Source organism: Kogia breviceps, chromosome 5 (assembly GCF_026419965.1).
Source record: "Kogia breviceps isolate mKogBre1 chromosome 5, mKogBre1 haplotype 1, whole genome shotgun sequence".
NCBI lineage: Eukaryota > Metazoa > Chordata > Mammalia > Artiodactyla > Physeteridae > Kogia > Kogia breviceps.
This window is the reverse complement of record NC_081314.1, coordinates 4,017,328-4,030,092: the sequence shown is the minus strand read 5'-3', so window position 1 is coordinate 4,030,092 and position 12,765 is coordinate 4,017,328. Positions and strand designations below refer to the sequence as shown.

Genomic DNA, 12,765 nt, shown 5'->3' with positions numbered 1-12,765 from the left:
GATATCCCCACGATTCAGAAAAGGCTTATTCTTTGGATAGAAAAGGCTTATTCTTTGGATAGGAACAACTGTGCCACATAAGAATTGTCTGTTTTTCTGTGCTCTTTCAGCTTTCAGTGTGCCCGGAAGCGTGGACCATTTCTGTGTATGCTCTCTCCATCTGAATGCCACCGCGTGGCCCTGGGGAAGTTACTTAACATCTCTGCGACTCACTCAGTGCCCTCATCTCTGAAGTGAGAATAATAGCAATCATACAGTAGGATTGTGATAAGGATTAGGTGACATAGTCCGTAAGGCGCCTGTCAGAACCTAGGTCCAAGACTGCTCTCAGGACGTATCAGCCTATACCTTGCCATCCTGCAAGGTGCACGCCCCAGCCCCTAACCTCAGCACATGTACTTACATACGTGTCTGAGGAGACGTTTTAACAATCTCCAATTGTATATAAATTAAGAGATCTAGCACTGATATATGTAAAGAGTGTTTTATAAGCTCAAATACATTCAGCATCCAATCATTCCTGGAATCTCTAGGGTTCTAGTTTTGGCACCTGACCTTTTTGGAATTTCGGACTGAAGGCCCTAAAAAAAAAAATCCCTTTCAGGACTCAGATTTATGCGGGCTTCTTTGTTTTCCTCCAACATAGGTTCCCATGAAGACTCTATTATCATCTGAACGTTTGTCTTGTAAGTTCCTGTATTTCTCTGTGATAACTGTATTCCATCCAACCTCAGAGTTTGGCCAGGAGTGAATAATTAAATTAGCTCTGAGTGCCTGGTGTGAGATTTTGGCTAAGTACCCTAAGGTTTGTGGGCTTCAGATTCCTCACAACCTTTTTATCGGGATTACCTGAGACCGTAGGTGCACGTGGCGTTGCTTTGAATGCTACGGGACGGTTCCCCCCAGTTCTCCTTGAGCGCCCTTCTCTGTGTCTAGTCCCCGTTTTCTGACTTCCCTCAGCCGTTGATCAAAGAGAGAAGAAATCCTGGGAACTGTTTCCATAAGTGTGCTGCTGAGGTCAGACGTGTTTCAGGAACGGTTCACTGTAGGGAAGTCGCACTGTTTCTCGTGAAATGAAACCACGTGAGGCCTTCGTGTCCCCTCACTGATACTGCCTCTGTACCACGCAGCTGCAGAGAGCCCCCAAGTAAGCCCGTCCCCTCCAAGTACGAGGCCGTCTTCTGGGCGCACGAGCACTTGCACCTGCTGGGTCAGCAGGGAGATTGGGCCGCAGGTGGAGAGACACTTGTTCCTCTCACTGTTACCTTGTCCTTCTCTTCTGCTCCCCAGTGACACGTGAAGTTCGGGTGCCGGACTTGGTAGTAGATGGAAAAAGTGGTGTCCGAAGGTTCAGTGATTTCCTCCCCTCCACCAGTCATCTCTTTTGGGAGTTTAGAAGCCCTGCCCATGCCTCTCGCCTTGAATCGCTACGGTAGCTGGTATATAGTGGGTGGTCAAAAGGTATCCATTGGTTAATGGATCACAGGCAACGAGTAGGGCTCTTAGACTCCCGCCTTTTTGAGTGTCAGTGTTGCAGTGTTTTCAAAGCAAGGCAAGGAGGTAAAACCCTACTTTTTTTTTTTTTCCCACTTATTAAAGTTGACTGGGATTGAGGCAGTTTTCTAAACTTCGTAATAATGACCCTTGGATTTCAGCAAACCTTATTTTCTTGAATCCAACTTCTCATGGAAACATTTCAAGGAGTCTACATGAAAGACATCTCTAGTTTTCTGTTCCTCTGTGGGCAAGTTATGTGGTTGTCCATCTTTTTGGCTTCACTTACGCCTTACTTGACAACAGGAAATCCAGTATGGCTTGTCCACACTGGAGGAAAAAAGCAGTGTCTAGAAGTGGGTGACCCACAGCAGCAGTAAGAGATAGCAGACAGCCATTAAGGAGGACACGGAAAAGAGTCTGTGAGAAAATATTTGCATGTCATGTTTCTGATGAAGGATTAAATTCAGAACATACAGAGAACGTTTACAACTTCCTAATATGAAGAAAACAGCCCAACTAAAAAGTGGTCTAAAGATTTGTATAGACGTTTTACCAGAAACACATGAAAAAATGCTCAGTATCATTAGTCATTAGGGGAATTCAAATAAAAAAACAGTGAGATACTATTTCACATCAACCAGAATGGCTCTAAATAAAAAAGACAATTAGAAATGTCACCGAGGATATGGAGAGATAGGAACCCTTGTACACCGCTGGTGGGAATTTAAAATCATATGGCCACTTTGAAAACAGTTTGGTAGTTTCTTAAAAAGTTTAACCTAAATTTATCTTATGACCCAACGATTCCACTCATAGGTATCTACTCAAGAGAAATGGAAACATAGACCTATGCAAAGACTTATATGCAAGTAGCTTATAAGTTTTTAGTAGCATTATTCATAATAGCTAAGAGTTGAATCAACCCAAATGTCAACTGATGAATGGATAAACCAGAGGTAGTAAAGTCACATAATGGAATACTACCCACCAATAAAAAGGAGTGAAATACACCTATAATATGGATGAATTCAAAAACGTTTTGCTAAGGAAAGAAGCCAGATACAAAATACCATTGAGATGAAATGTCTAGAAGAGGCAAATCTATAGTGGTGGAAAGTAGATTAGGGCTAGGCGTGGAAGTGGAGACTAACTGTAAGGGTATGAGGGGCTTTATTAGGGTGATAAAAACTGGATTATGATGATGGTTGTACAGCTCTATAAATTAATTAAAAATCATTGAATTGTACATTTAAAATGGATGAAAATTATGGTATGTAAATTATATTTGAATGAAGTTAAAAAGGAACAGATAGTATACAGAAAAGGAAAGGAATAGATACAAGCTGGCAACTCACTGTGCAATAATGGGTGAGTTTTCAAGGCCAGGGAAAAGTACCTAATAAGCACATTCCCTATGACCTCTTGAAGAAGATAGTGAAATGCAAAATACGTGTAGCAAGAGTTTCCACCCCTTTAAGTAGGTGAGGGGCACTGCTCAGTGATCTGGATGATTCATTTATGAGTTTCTTCTTTTGGAATTTGGTTCAAAATCCAGAGACCCTGGCTATGGGTGATTATTTGTACTTTGGGGGGCGTCCATACTGCCATTTTCTTAATTCCTATTGAAACTATATGAGAGAGTTGGGTTTTAATTAGTTCAGACATGATATTTGGATTTTTCTGGAGTCAAATTTGTTTTCCAGGTTTGGGAAATGAGATGTTTTATTCTCCTCAACTGGCTTATGAGAGTATCCTCTTGCCTCCTTCGTCTCTTACACTACCTTCTCTAGATGAAATGCTTCCTCTAATTTAGGCCACGGCTCCTCATTTTTGCATTTTCTTTTTCTCACGAGTGTTCATGTCTCCTTGGACGGTCGGCCATCACGTCTCTTCTACAATATTCCCTTCCCCAGACTTCAGTCCACGGTGTACATTGGACTGTGTCGTCGTCTGTCTGTGTTCTTCAAACTCAGCATTCCTAAACTTTAACTGTCTTTCCTTTCTTTGGCCCAAATCATTTTCCTTTCATCCCTGTTTATGAACACTTGGTTCATCTCTTAGTCGAGAGAGTTTAAGACCTCAGTACTGGATTGGATCTTTCTCTCTTCCTTGCCCCCATCTAGTCAGTCACTTATCTAGTCTCCTACTTCTTCTGTTACAATATCATTCCTTTGTTTCTGTCCTCGCCTCGCTACTCCCAGTCATCTTCCAGATCCAGGCCCTCCTAGTATCATGTGTGGCCCTGTACTGACCTCCTCTCTGGTCTTCCTGCCTCTTGCTTCTCTCCTCTTGAAGCTGTCCTGCTTCTCGTCGCTAGATTCTTCTTTTTGAATTACCCATGTTCTCTAACCCTGAGTACGATAAGGCAGGGAACTTCTTGAATTACAGTTACTAATGAAATATAAGGAGTTTTTTGGTTTTTTTTTTTTTTTTTTACTGTTGGAGATCATGGAGTGTAGAAACCAAAAGATGCTGAGTTCTGCTAATTAAAAGTTGGCACTCAACTTTGGGAGAAATCTTCTTGTCCCATAATAAATCCTCTGAATCAGATGACAATAATACTCTATAGAATCATTATGAGGTTAAATTAGAATATAGGTTTATGAATTATGTGCTTTGTGAACGTAGGTGTTTGCTTGTGTTATTTCCACTAATCCTTGCCTACATGAAATTCAAGATCATTTTCATCTGATCAGGAATTCTCTCCGTTAACCTAACTGTTGCCTGTCAGGGGCATGCCTGGTGTTGAGCCCCTGATTTTTCTCCGTACCCATTCCTGCTCCTGAATGACCTCCTTTCTCCCCCTCTTTCCCTTCCCTTGGGAATCTCTACCTCCGCTTCAGTGTCAACCAGAACCTGACCTTTGCTGTGAGGTCATTTTCTCAAAGTCTACTCATGTGCCACGCTCCGGGATTATAAAGAGGGTAAAGGGGAGCGTAAGTTGCTGCCCTCAAGGAATTTAGAATCTACTTGAGGATCCAGACGTAAACAGACCACAAAATACAGAGTGAGAGGTTGGGATGCTATAGAAATCCAGAGGTAGAGGTGTCCCCTGAGGAGGGGAAGCAGGGACCAGGGAGGTTCCACGGCGGCTCCGATGCCTGGGTTGTGGCAGGTTTGCTGAAGGTCCGATGGGAAAGGAGCGCGTGGAAATGCTGAGCATGGCCCAAGGCGACATGCAGGAGTCTGCTGGGGAGATGACGATGGCCCTGAGTGGTGGAGAGATGTGACCGATTTGAGGCATATTGAGCCGAGAGCGGCTGACTGATGCTGGTGCAAAGGGAAGAGGAGTGTTGTGTCCTCCCAGTGTTTGGCAGTGGGTGTCGGTCTCTTTCACTGATGTTAGGGCCCCGCATGAAAGGATGGGTGGAGTTCAGGTTTAGATTTGTTGATTTCAGGATGCCCTTGTAGCATCCGTGTGGAGATGTCTACTGAGGGGTTGGAGATCGAGGTCTGGAGCCTGGGGAGGTGCTCCTGGCTGGTGAGGTACATTTAAGATCTGTGATAGAAAAAGCGGTGGGAGTGGCTGAGGTTGCCCAGGATGAACCCGCCCAGCAGCGTGAGAACAGGAGAAGGCTGACCTCCTAGTGTTCCAGGAGCAGTTCTCGGGAAAGTGAAGTGCCTGAAGCAGCGCTCAGAGAATTGGCAGGAGTATCGGAACAGATTGATGTCCCGCGAACCAAGATGGGAGTTTGCGAAATGAGAAGTTGTAACTAGTTTTATCCTGCAGGGAAGTCAAGGGACCTAGGACAGCGAAGCGCCACTGGATGGGATTTAGTAACGGAGAAGGTCATTGTTGGTCTTTGCAGGGGCTGCATGTGTCGCGCTGCCCCGCGTGCAGGGGCTGGGGAGGGGGGGGAAAGTAGGGGCGGAGCAGAGCACTGATGACAGAGGGTTGGGTAATGCTTGTGAGGTGAGAGGAAGTAAGGGAATGATTTCAGACAACTCTTTCAAAAAAAAAAAAAAACAAGAACAAAACACTATGCTTACCATGGGAAAAAGAGAGAGAGGGTGGGGGATAGAGGTAGATATAGTACTGCTGGAAGATTCTGCTACGCTTCTCATTTCATGTCTTACATTTTAATATACTGGCTTAAAAAAACGAAACAAACGAGCAAAAAAAGCCTTGCTCCTGCCGCCAGCCGATATGGTGGCGGTGTGGTGCCGACCCCAGATCTGTCGCCTTTCAGCTTCCTGAGCCTCCGTCTCCTCGCGTGTACAGCGCGTGTGACGATATATCCATTATGGGGGAGGGGGGGAGGCTGAAGTGAGAATGTTTATGAAGCGTCTGGCACAGCTGCACAGGGCATGGGCTGAGTCTTACAAGCCCCTGTGGCGTGTTGTAGGTACACAGTAGAATGCATTTAGCGACTGATGGGTTGGACACAGGGTGAAACCCATTTCTCACCAGCTGAGAACTGTCGCGTGGTTGGTGGTTTCAGACGCGCCGTGAGGAGCCATTTGATCTTTTTGCTCCGAGAGCTTCGCTCCAGTTGCCTCGGAGCCTCATCTGGCTGCTCTTTCTCCAGCAGCAGCACCGAAGCCCCCGGGCCCCCCGTGCAGTTTGCAGCAGAGCCGCTGTGCTTACTCTGCGCGTCCCTGCGCCTGCAGGGTGTTGGAACGAGCATTGCTTCCCCCGTAGTCATGGGCTTGGGCCCAGGACCTCACGGATGGGCGGGAGCCCTGTCCTGCCACCTCCTGCTCCCCTAGCTGAGAGCTGACGAAACCTCTCGAGAGTGATGTCTGTGGCAGTCCTGGGTTTCACAGCCATTCCTGAGGTTAGATAGCACTGATGCTTAAGAGGAGACCTTCTAGGTTTTTTCCAGCCAACCACTGACATGATCCTTTGACTATTAGCTGTGTTGCGATGTTGTTAGTTGTCAGCTGCCTTTTTTTTTTTTTTTACATCACCCACAGCCCCTTGGGGCCTCAGAGTCCCTGGAGAGTGGGGGCTGCAGGGTGGACAGCAGGTGTTGCAGGCCTTGGGTGTGGGGTGGGAGAGGGGACCTTTTTATTGATTGATTGATTGATTGATTGATTGATTGGCTGTATTGGGTCTTCATTTCTGCGCGAGGGCTTTTCTCTAGTTGCAGCGAGCGGGGGCCACTCTTCATCGCGGTGCGCGGGCCTCTCACTATCGCGGCCTCTCTTGTTGCGGAGCACGAGCTCCAGACGCGCAGGCTCAGTAGTTGTGGCTCACGGGCCCAGTTGCTCCGCGGCACGTGGGATCCTCCCGGACCGGGGCTCGAACCCGCGTCCCCTGCGTCGGCAGGCGGACTCTCGACCACTGCGCCACCAGGGAAGCCCGTCAGCTGGCTTTTTAAATGAGTGAAATGAAGTGGTAGAAAAGGATGAACATGTCCTCAGTGTCTCTTTTATCGTAGGCCTTGAACTTGGTGCTTGATTTCTCCTGCAACCCTCACAGCAGCGCGTGCCCTCGGTGTGTTTTATTCCCACTTTCTTCCCCAGCTGGGAAGATCTGAGGTTTAGACATGTTAATTAACTTGCCCTGACTCACACAGCCAGGAATGGGTAGGATCAGGATTCCCATCAGATCTGACCGAAACCGTGTCTGCAGTTTTTCCCATTATCCTGCCCTGGAGTCCACACGCAGAGCAGTTCTGGGGCTGATTGGAGGGCCGGAAACGGGAGGGCGAGGATAGGGCAGCGGTGGGATGTTTTCCCTGTCAAGCTCGTGAGGGAACTGCTGGTCTTCTAAACTGGAGATGTAGTTCGGCTTGGCCTGAACCATGTGGAAAACAGCGGGAACTTTCACTTAAGAATGCAGATTTGGATGCTATCTCGAAAGAGAAGGTCTGCCCACAGTGAGCATGACCAGTCCAGCAGTGCTAGCGGCCTCTTCCCTTTGGAGAATATGCTGTCTGGGTCACCAGCTCACGGCATCCTCTGCTGACGTCCCTGGGCCTCCTCACGCGGGAGCTTCGCTCACCAGATCCCGTAGACGCTCGATTTTGCAACTCTTAGTGCGTTTATCGTTTAATCTTCTGTGACGACATTTTACCTATACGGATCATCAAATGTTCTACGTTGACTGTAAACATGCCTTTCTTCCTCCCTCTCCACCAACTCCTGATTTTTCTTGCTTCAGTGACCAACACTTAGCATTCTTAAAAAAAATGACTTTCCTGGGACCTCTTAGCAACCCAGAAAGAATAAGTGGCGGGAGATCTTGTTGTTTAGTGCACATCCGAGAATTAATTAATTGTCACAGTTGAACTTTTCTCTGTGCCCAGCCCTCTGCTGCGGCCTTTAGGTGAAAACCCTAACGGCTCGTATCGTTAAACTGCTTTTACGGTTGGAAGAAATGGAGATTCTGTGTCTCAAGGAAGGAAGGAAAGGTCTATTAACGGTGGAGCAGAGGCTTGACTGAACCCAGGCGCGCCGGATGCACAAACCTCCGCTGTACCCTGGAAGGGCGGGGGGAAGGCCGGGGGAGCGTCCGCTCCGGGGCTCCGGACCTGCTGAGGCGGGCACACAGCTTGGTTGTCACCGTTCCCGGGCCAGGGCTCCACACGGGCGGGCAGCTGCTGCGCCGGGCCGGGGAACCCCCTCCTCAGCGGGCAGAGCCGGAAGGTGGGCGCAGCGGGCCAAGCGATCCTTCATTCTCCCCGGCTTCCCAGGGCCTCATTATATAGCCTTTCTGGTCAAGATTTGAAGGATAAACGCCAGTTAAATGCTTGCTCCGTAGAGCTTGCTGCTCATGGTTCTCGGGACTGATTACTTGGTGACTGACGGTGGTTCTCCAATGACAGAGTTGTAGTATAATTATCTCTCTCATTTGTCCTCCACTTTTCAACGTGTTCCTAAGAAGCTCACATCTGGAACTGCAAGAATTGCAGATCCGAGGGGTGTCTTTTTTTGGCGGGAGGGTGGCGAGGGGTCACTTTCTTGTAGAAAAGCTATACTAAGCCAGTAGGGCGTATGGGAAGACTGCTGTAGTCCCTAAAGTTCAGTGGAGAGATGTAATGTTCACAAGAACCACCTAATGCAGAGCTTCTGGTGAAAGGTGCAGCCTTTCTTGCATTTTGGAATCACCTGTAATGTAAGAATCTTCCCCAATTTAAGCCTGAGAGAGAGAGAGAGAGTGAGAGTGAGAGAGAGAGAGAGAGAGAGAGAGAGAGAGAGAGAGAGAGAGAGAGAGGAGTGTGTGTGTGTGTGTGCGCGCGCGCGCGTGTGTGTATGTGTGTGCATGTGTGTGTGTGTGTGTGTGTGTGTGCGTGTGTCTTCCAATGCTGCTAAGATACAGCTCTGCTGAAAGCCTTGGGAAAGAAACGAGTTACCTCGCTGGGTGTAACTGGCTTCTTTCTCTGATAGAATCAGCTCACTGTATCCATAAGGCGCTTCATTAATGCAGGCTTGGAGTCACTGACCCAGAGGTGTTGGAATGCCAAGCACACAGCCTTCATTCTGGTTTTTCAGGTGCTGCCCTGAAGTTCTCTTTGCAAAGTTATGCTTGACATCTGTAGCTTACAACTAAGCATATTTTGATTCACATTTGGATTTAACATTTTTTTTCCGGGTGACCTCTGATTACTTACTCACTCACTCACTCACTCACTGATGTCGGGAGGGAGGGAGGGAGGGTGGGAGGGTGGTGTGAACTGGGTCGTAAACCCCTTGAAGGCAAGGCTTGTGTCTAATGCTTCCTTATAACCACACCCCAGACCTGGTCATTGTGCAGGCGAGGAGCCTCGGCGAGCTTCAGCAACTTGCCCGACGTCACACGGACAGTGAGAAGCAAAGCCGGGAGATGAGCTCCAGCTTTTGTGGGCCCGGAACAGGCTGCCTCTCTGCTGTGCTACTTGGCTTGATCAGTTGGCACCTCAGAAGTAGCCTGGATGGAGTCCTGGACCTCAGTGCAATTGGCAGGTGTTACGTTTTTGACTGAGTCTTTGACTCTGACCCTGGGCAAAGCATTTTAGCTCTCGGAGCTTGAGCTTGCCTATCTGTGAAATGAGGAAAATAATAAATACCTGGCCTGGCTCCCAAAGGCACTGTGAGAATCTGGAGAGATAATATGTGCAAGTCCATTTTATATTGTAAGTGCTACAGCAATATAAATTTATGGCAAATCTTTTCTACTTAACAATAAAAATCTTATTACTCATATAGTCAAATTTTATCGTTTCCTTAATTGAAATGTATATTTTTATGTTCTGTTTAGGGAGAGTCTAATGTATACACAGTGAAATTCTGGACTATTAATACAGAGTTAGCTGGTCAGAGAGGTTACAGGCTATAGTCCCAATAGCCAGAGCAGTGGTTTTGAATGAATACGTTCTAACCCAAAGGAATTTCAAGTGACTTCTGGTCCCTTAAAAAAAATTCTCGGAATCTAAGACCCCAGGTAAAGTCTTTGGTTGTTTGATTACCATTTACCAACCTATTAAGCAAGGAGAGTACTTTTCACAGGCTTATGGAGATGTTGTTCCCTGTTTTCGAAGGGTCATTCCATATGGCTTAAGCCTTATACTTAAGGGTCCTAATTATTCTTCACGGTGATGATGGTGGTTGTCATGGTCACCATTCTGCTAAGGTCATCACTATGGTTATCTGGGTGTGGATGAGTGGGTGGGTGTCCTCAAGGCCACTCTCAATAGAATTGGGCGTCAAGTTAGCTACCCTAATTTTTCGCATCACAGTTTAATGACACTGGAATGCTTTTTATTTAAATTAATGAATTAAGACAGGTACCCAAGAGACAAGTCTTCCTTCAGTTTCGACCCCTACCATCAATGGTAAAGATTTTTTTGTGAGGTCTTGAATGCTAGTGGATACTGTACAGTTTTTATCGGCATCAAACCCTCACTGCGTCTCATCTGTTCCCTCTCGTAAGAGCAAGAAATAGGAATTTGGGGGATTAACAGATACACACTGCTATATATAAAATAGATAAACAACAAGGACCTGCTGTGTAGCGCAGGGAACTATATTCAGTATCTTATAATAGCCTATGACGGAAAAGAATCTGAAAAAAATGTCTGTCTATAACCGAATTACTTTGCTGTACACCTGAAACGTTGTAAATCAACAGTACTTCAATTTATAAATAAATAATTCCCCCCACCCCCACCCCCACCCCAAGGTAGTAAAAGGATCTGGCATCACAGATGTCAACTTCACTGCTGTCAACTTCACTGGCATTAATTATCTTTTTTTTTTTCTTTATGAACGAAGTGAAACAGTACAACCCAGGAAGGGCAGAGAGAATAGGAATTGGCAGGTGATCTCCTGTAAGGCATGGCCAAAGACCAGGAGAAAAGCTGATCAAACACTGGTCCTCTGATGTTTCTAAACAGCTCACTGTGAAGTGAGGGGTCTAAAGCGACGGATTGCAAATTCCATAGAGCCCCAGATCTAATGTCAGTGAGGAAAGTGAGCCAGGTATGAGAAGAAATAATCAGCAGCACCATCAGGCCCGTGAAATACAGCTAACAGCTTCAGTGTCAGGAAAAATGATCAGGAAGGCTCGGGGCTGCGGTGAACTGGGGAGTGTTGCCCCACTCCCAGGCTCTGGGAGTGTGTGGGTCACCTGCCATGAGACTATAAAAAATGGATTTTTATGTAAAATTGCATGAATTTTAAAAATTTAAATTAAAAAAAAATTTTGGCTTAAGTTTATTAAAACAGACCCAATAAAGCTTGTTTTGTGGGTTACAGTTTGTGACATCTAACTTCACGGTGGGGCTGCCCCAGGTCTCTCCGTGGGGTCTCTACCAGTACCCCGGGGGACCTAGAGCCTTGTCACCCAGTGCCAGCTCCAAACCTGCCCCTCATTTTTAGTAATTCCCCCCTCACTTAATATTATCCTTTTCACCTGAAATTGATGGGCTTGTAAGACAAGAGAGTCCACTATAGGATTTTAGAACTTAATGGCATTGTATTTACTTTGGGATGCATACTTTCTCAAAAGCTCTAAGGTTTCTTCTTCCTTGGTGGTGATGCACTAGGTTGAACTGAAATGGAAATGTTTTTATAGATGGCATTTTCATATGGTCTAACTTAATACGTCTAGCACTTGGGAAATTTTGGTAATTGGAATCAGGTATGCTGGGGAGAAGGAAGGGGGCAGAGAGATTCTGCTCGATTAATTATGAAGAAAGAGCAATGTGGTAAAAGTATGTTCTACCACCTGCCTCCGTAGGATGGCTTCGACTGAGCTTTGATCTGCTATCTCCATGCGGTCGCCCCTTTCCATTGTCGTACTGGTGCCTGTAGGCAGTGTGTGGATACTTTTTTTTCATACCACAAAATATACATAGATATTTCGTTTCATCTTTGCAACAGGAAATTAGAATGTTTTGGGGCTAAAGGGAAAAGAGACTATTGATGATGAAGAGGTGAAACCATAATATTTGTTGAACAGTGATCATAATTACATCGATCACTGATAACACTGTTACAGTGGTTACCTTTTTGACGGCATCAACCGTCCTTTTATTTGTTCATACTGCTATGTATCATATGGGTGCTACATTGACAGTTTTGACACAGTGCGAGACTTTGTTTAAAAAAGTTTTCATTTTCCAGGACTTTAATGTGCTTGGTTGAAACAACCAGAAAAATAACGTAGCTGTTATTATTCGAGGCCTGCATGTTACTGTGCGCCGTGAGCAGCCACAGGGTACCCAGTCACGATATGAAGGACCGGCCTCTTTATAAATACAACCAGTAAACAATTAATTTTGCAGCTGTTCCAACTTGTCCTTTAGTCAGTTTTATCTAATTTGCAATGAGCTTTGAGAAGCTCATTGATGATTTGTTTTCCGTTTCATGTCTAACCTTTGAGTTTGGCAGTTAGGAGGAGGAACAGGTTTGGACAGGCAGCTCTTCCACCCCAAAAGGAGTGTGGCAGGCCCTAAAATGCCTGCAATCTCGAGGCAACTCATATCCATGAATTACTTTCTTGGGTCTCTTCTGTCAGCTCTCAGCCCGAGAGCCACACAGCTGAGTGCTAGCAGCCCAAGTGTTTTTCTGTTATGATTTTTTTCTTTCTTCAACTAGATCATAAGCTCCTTTAGTGCAGGGACCTTAGAATATTTTGTTTCTGCAGCCCCCTATTATACTGGCTTCCACTTTGGAAGCAGCCAGAATCTTGATATTTTTAACTAAGGGTTCTCTTTAGACTCAGGGACTTGAAAAGTGGAGTTTCAGAAGACAGTTTGAGAGCCAGTACTATCCCTAACCTGAGAGCATGTCCAGACTACAGGCAAACCCTCCTCCGGTAGCTGAAAAGTCTGTGTTTCT

The 12,765-nt window shown here is 46.0% G+C and overlaps 1 protein-coding gene across 12 annotated transcripts in view; it reads left to right on the top strand.

Moving 5' to 3' along the window:
* The window catches only part of MED12L (mediator complex subunit 12L), a 324,289-nt gene that overhangs the window by 197,553 nt on the left and 113,971 nt on the right, over positions 1 to 12,765 (top strand). The window lies entirely within an intron of this gene.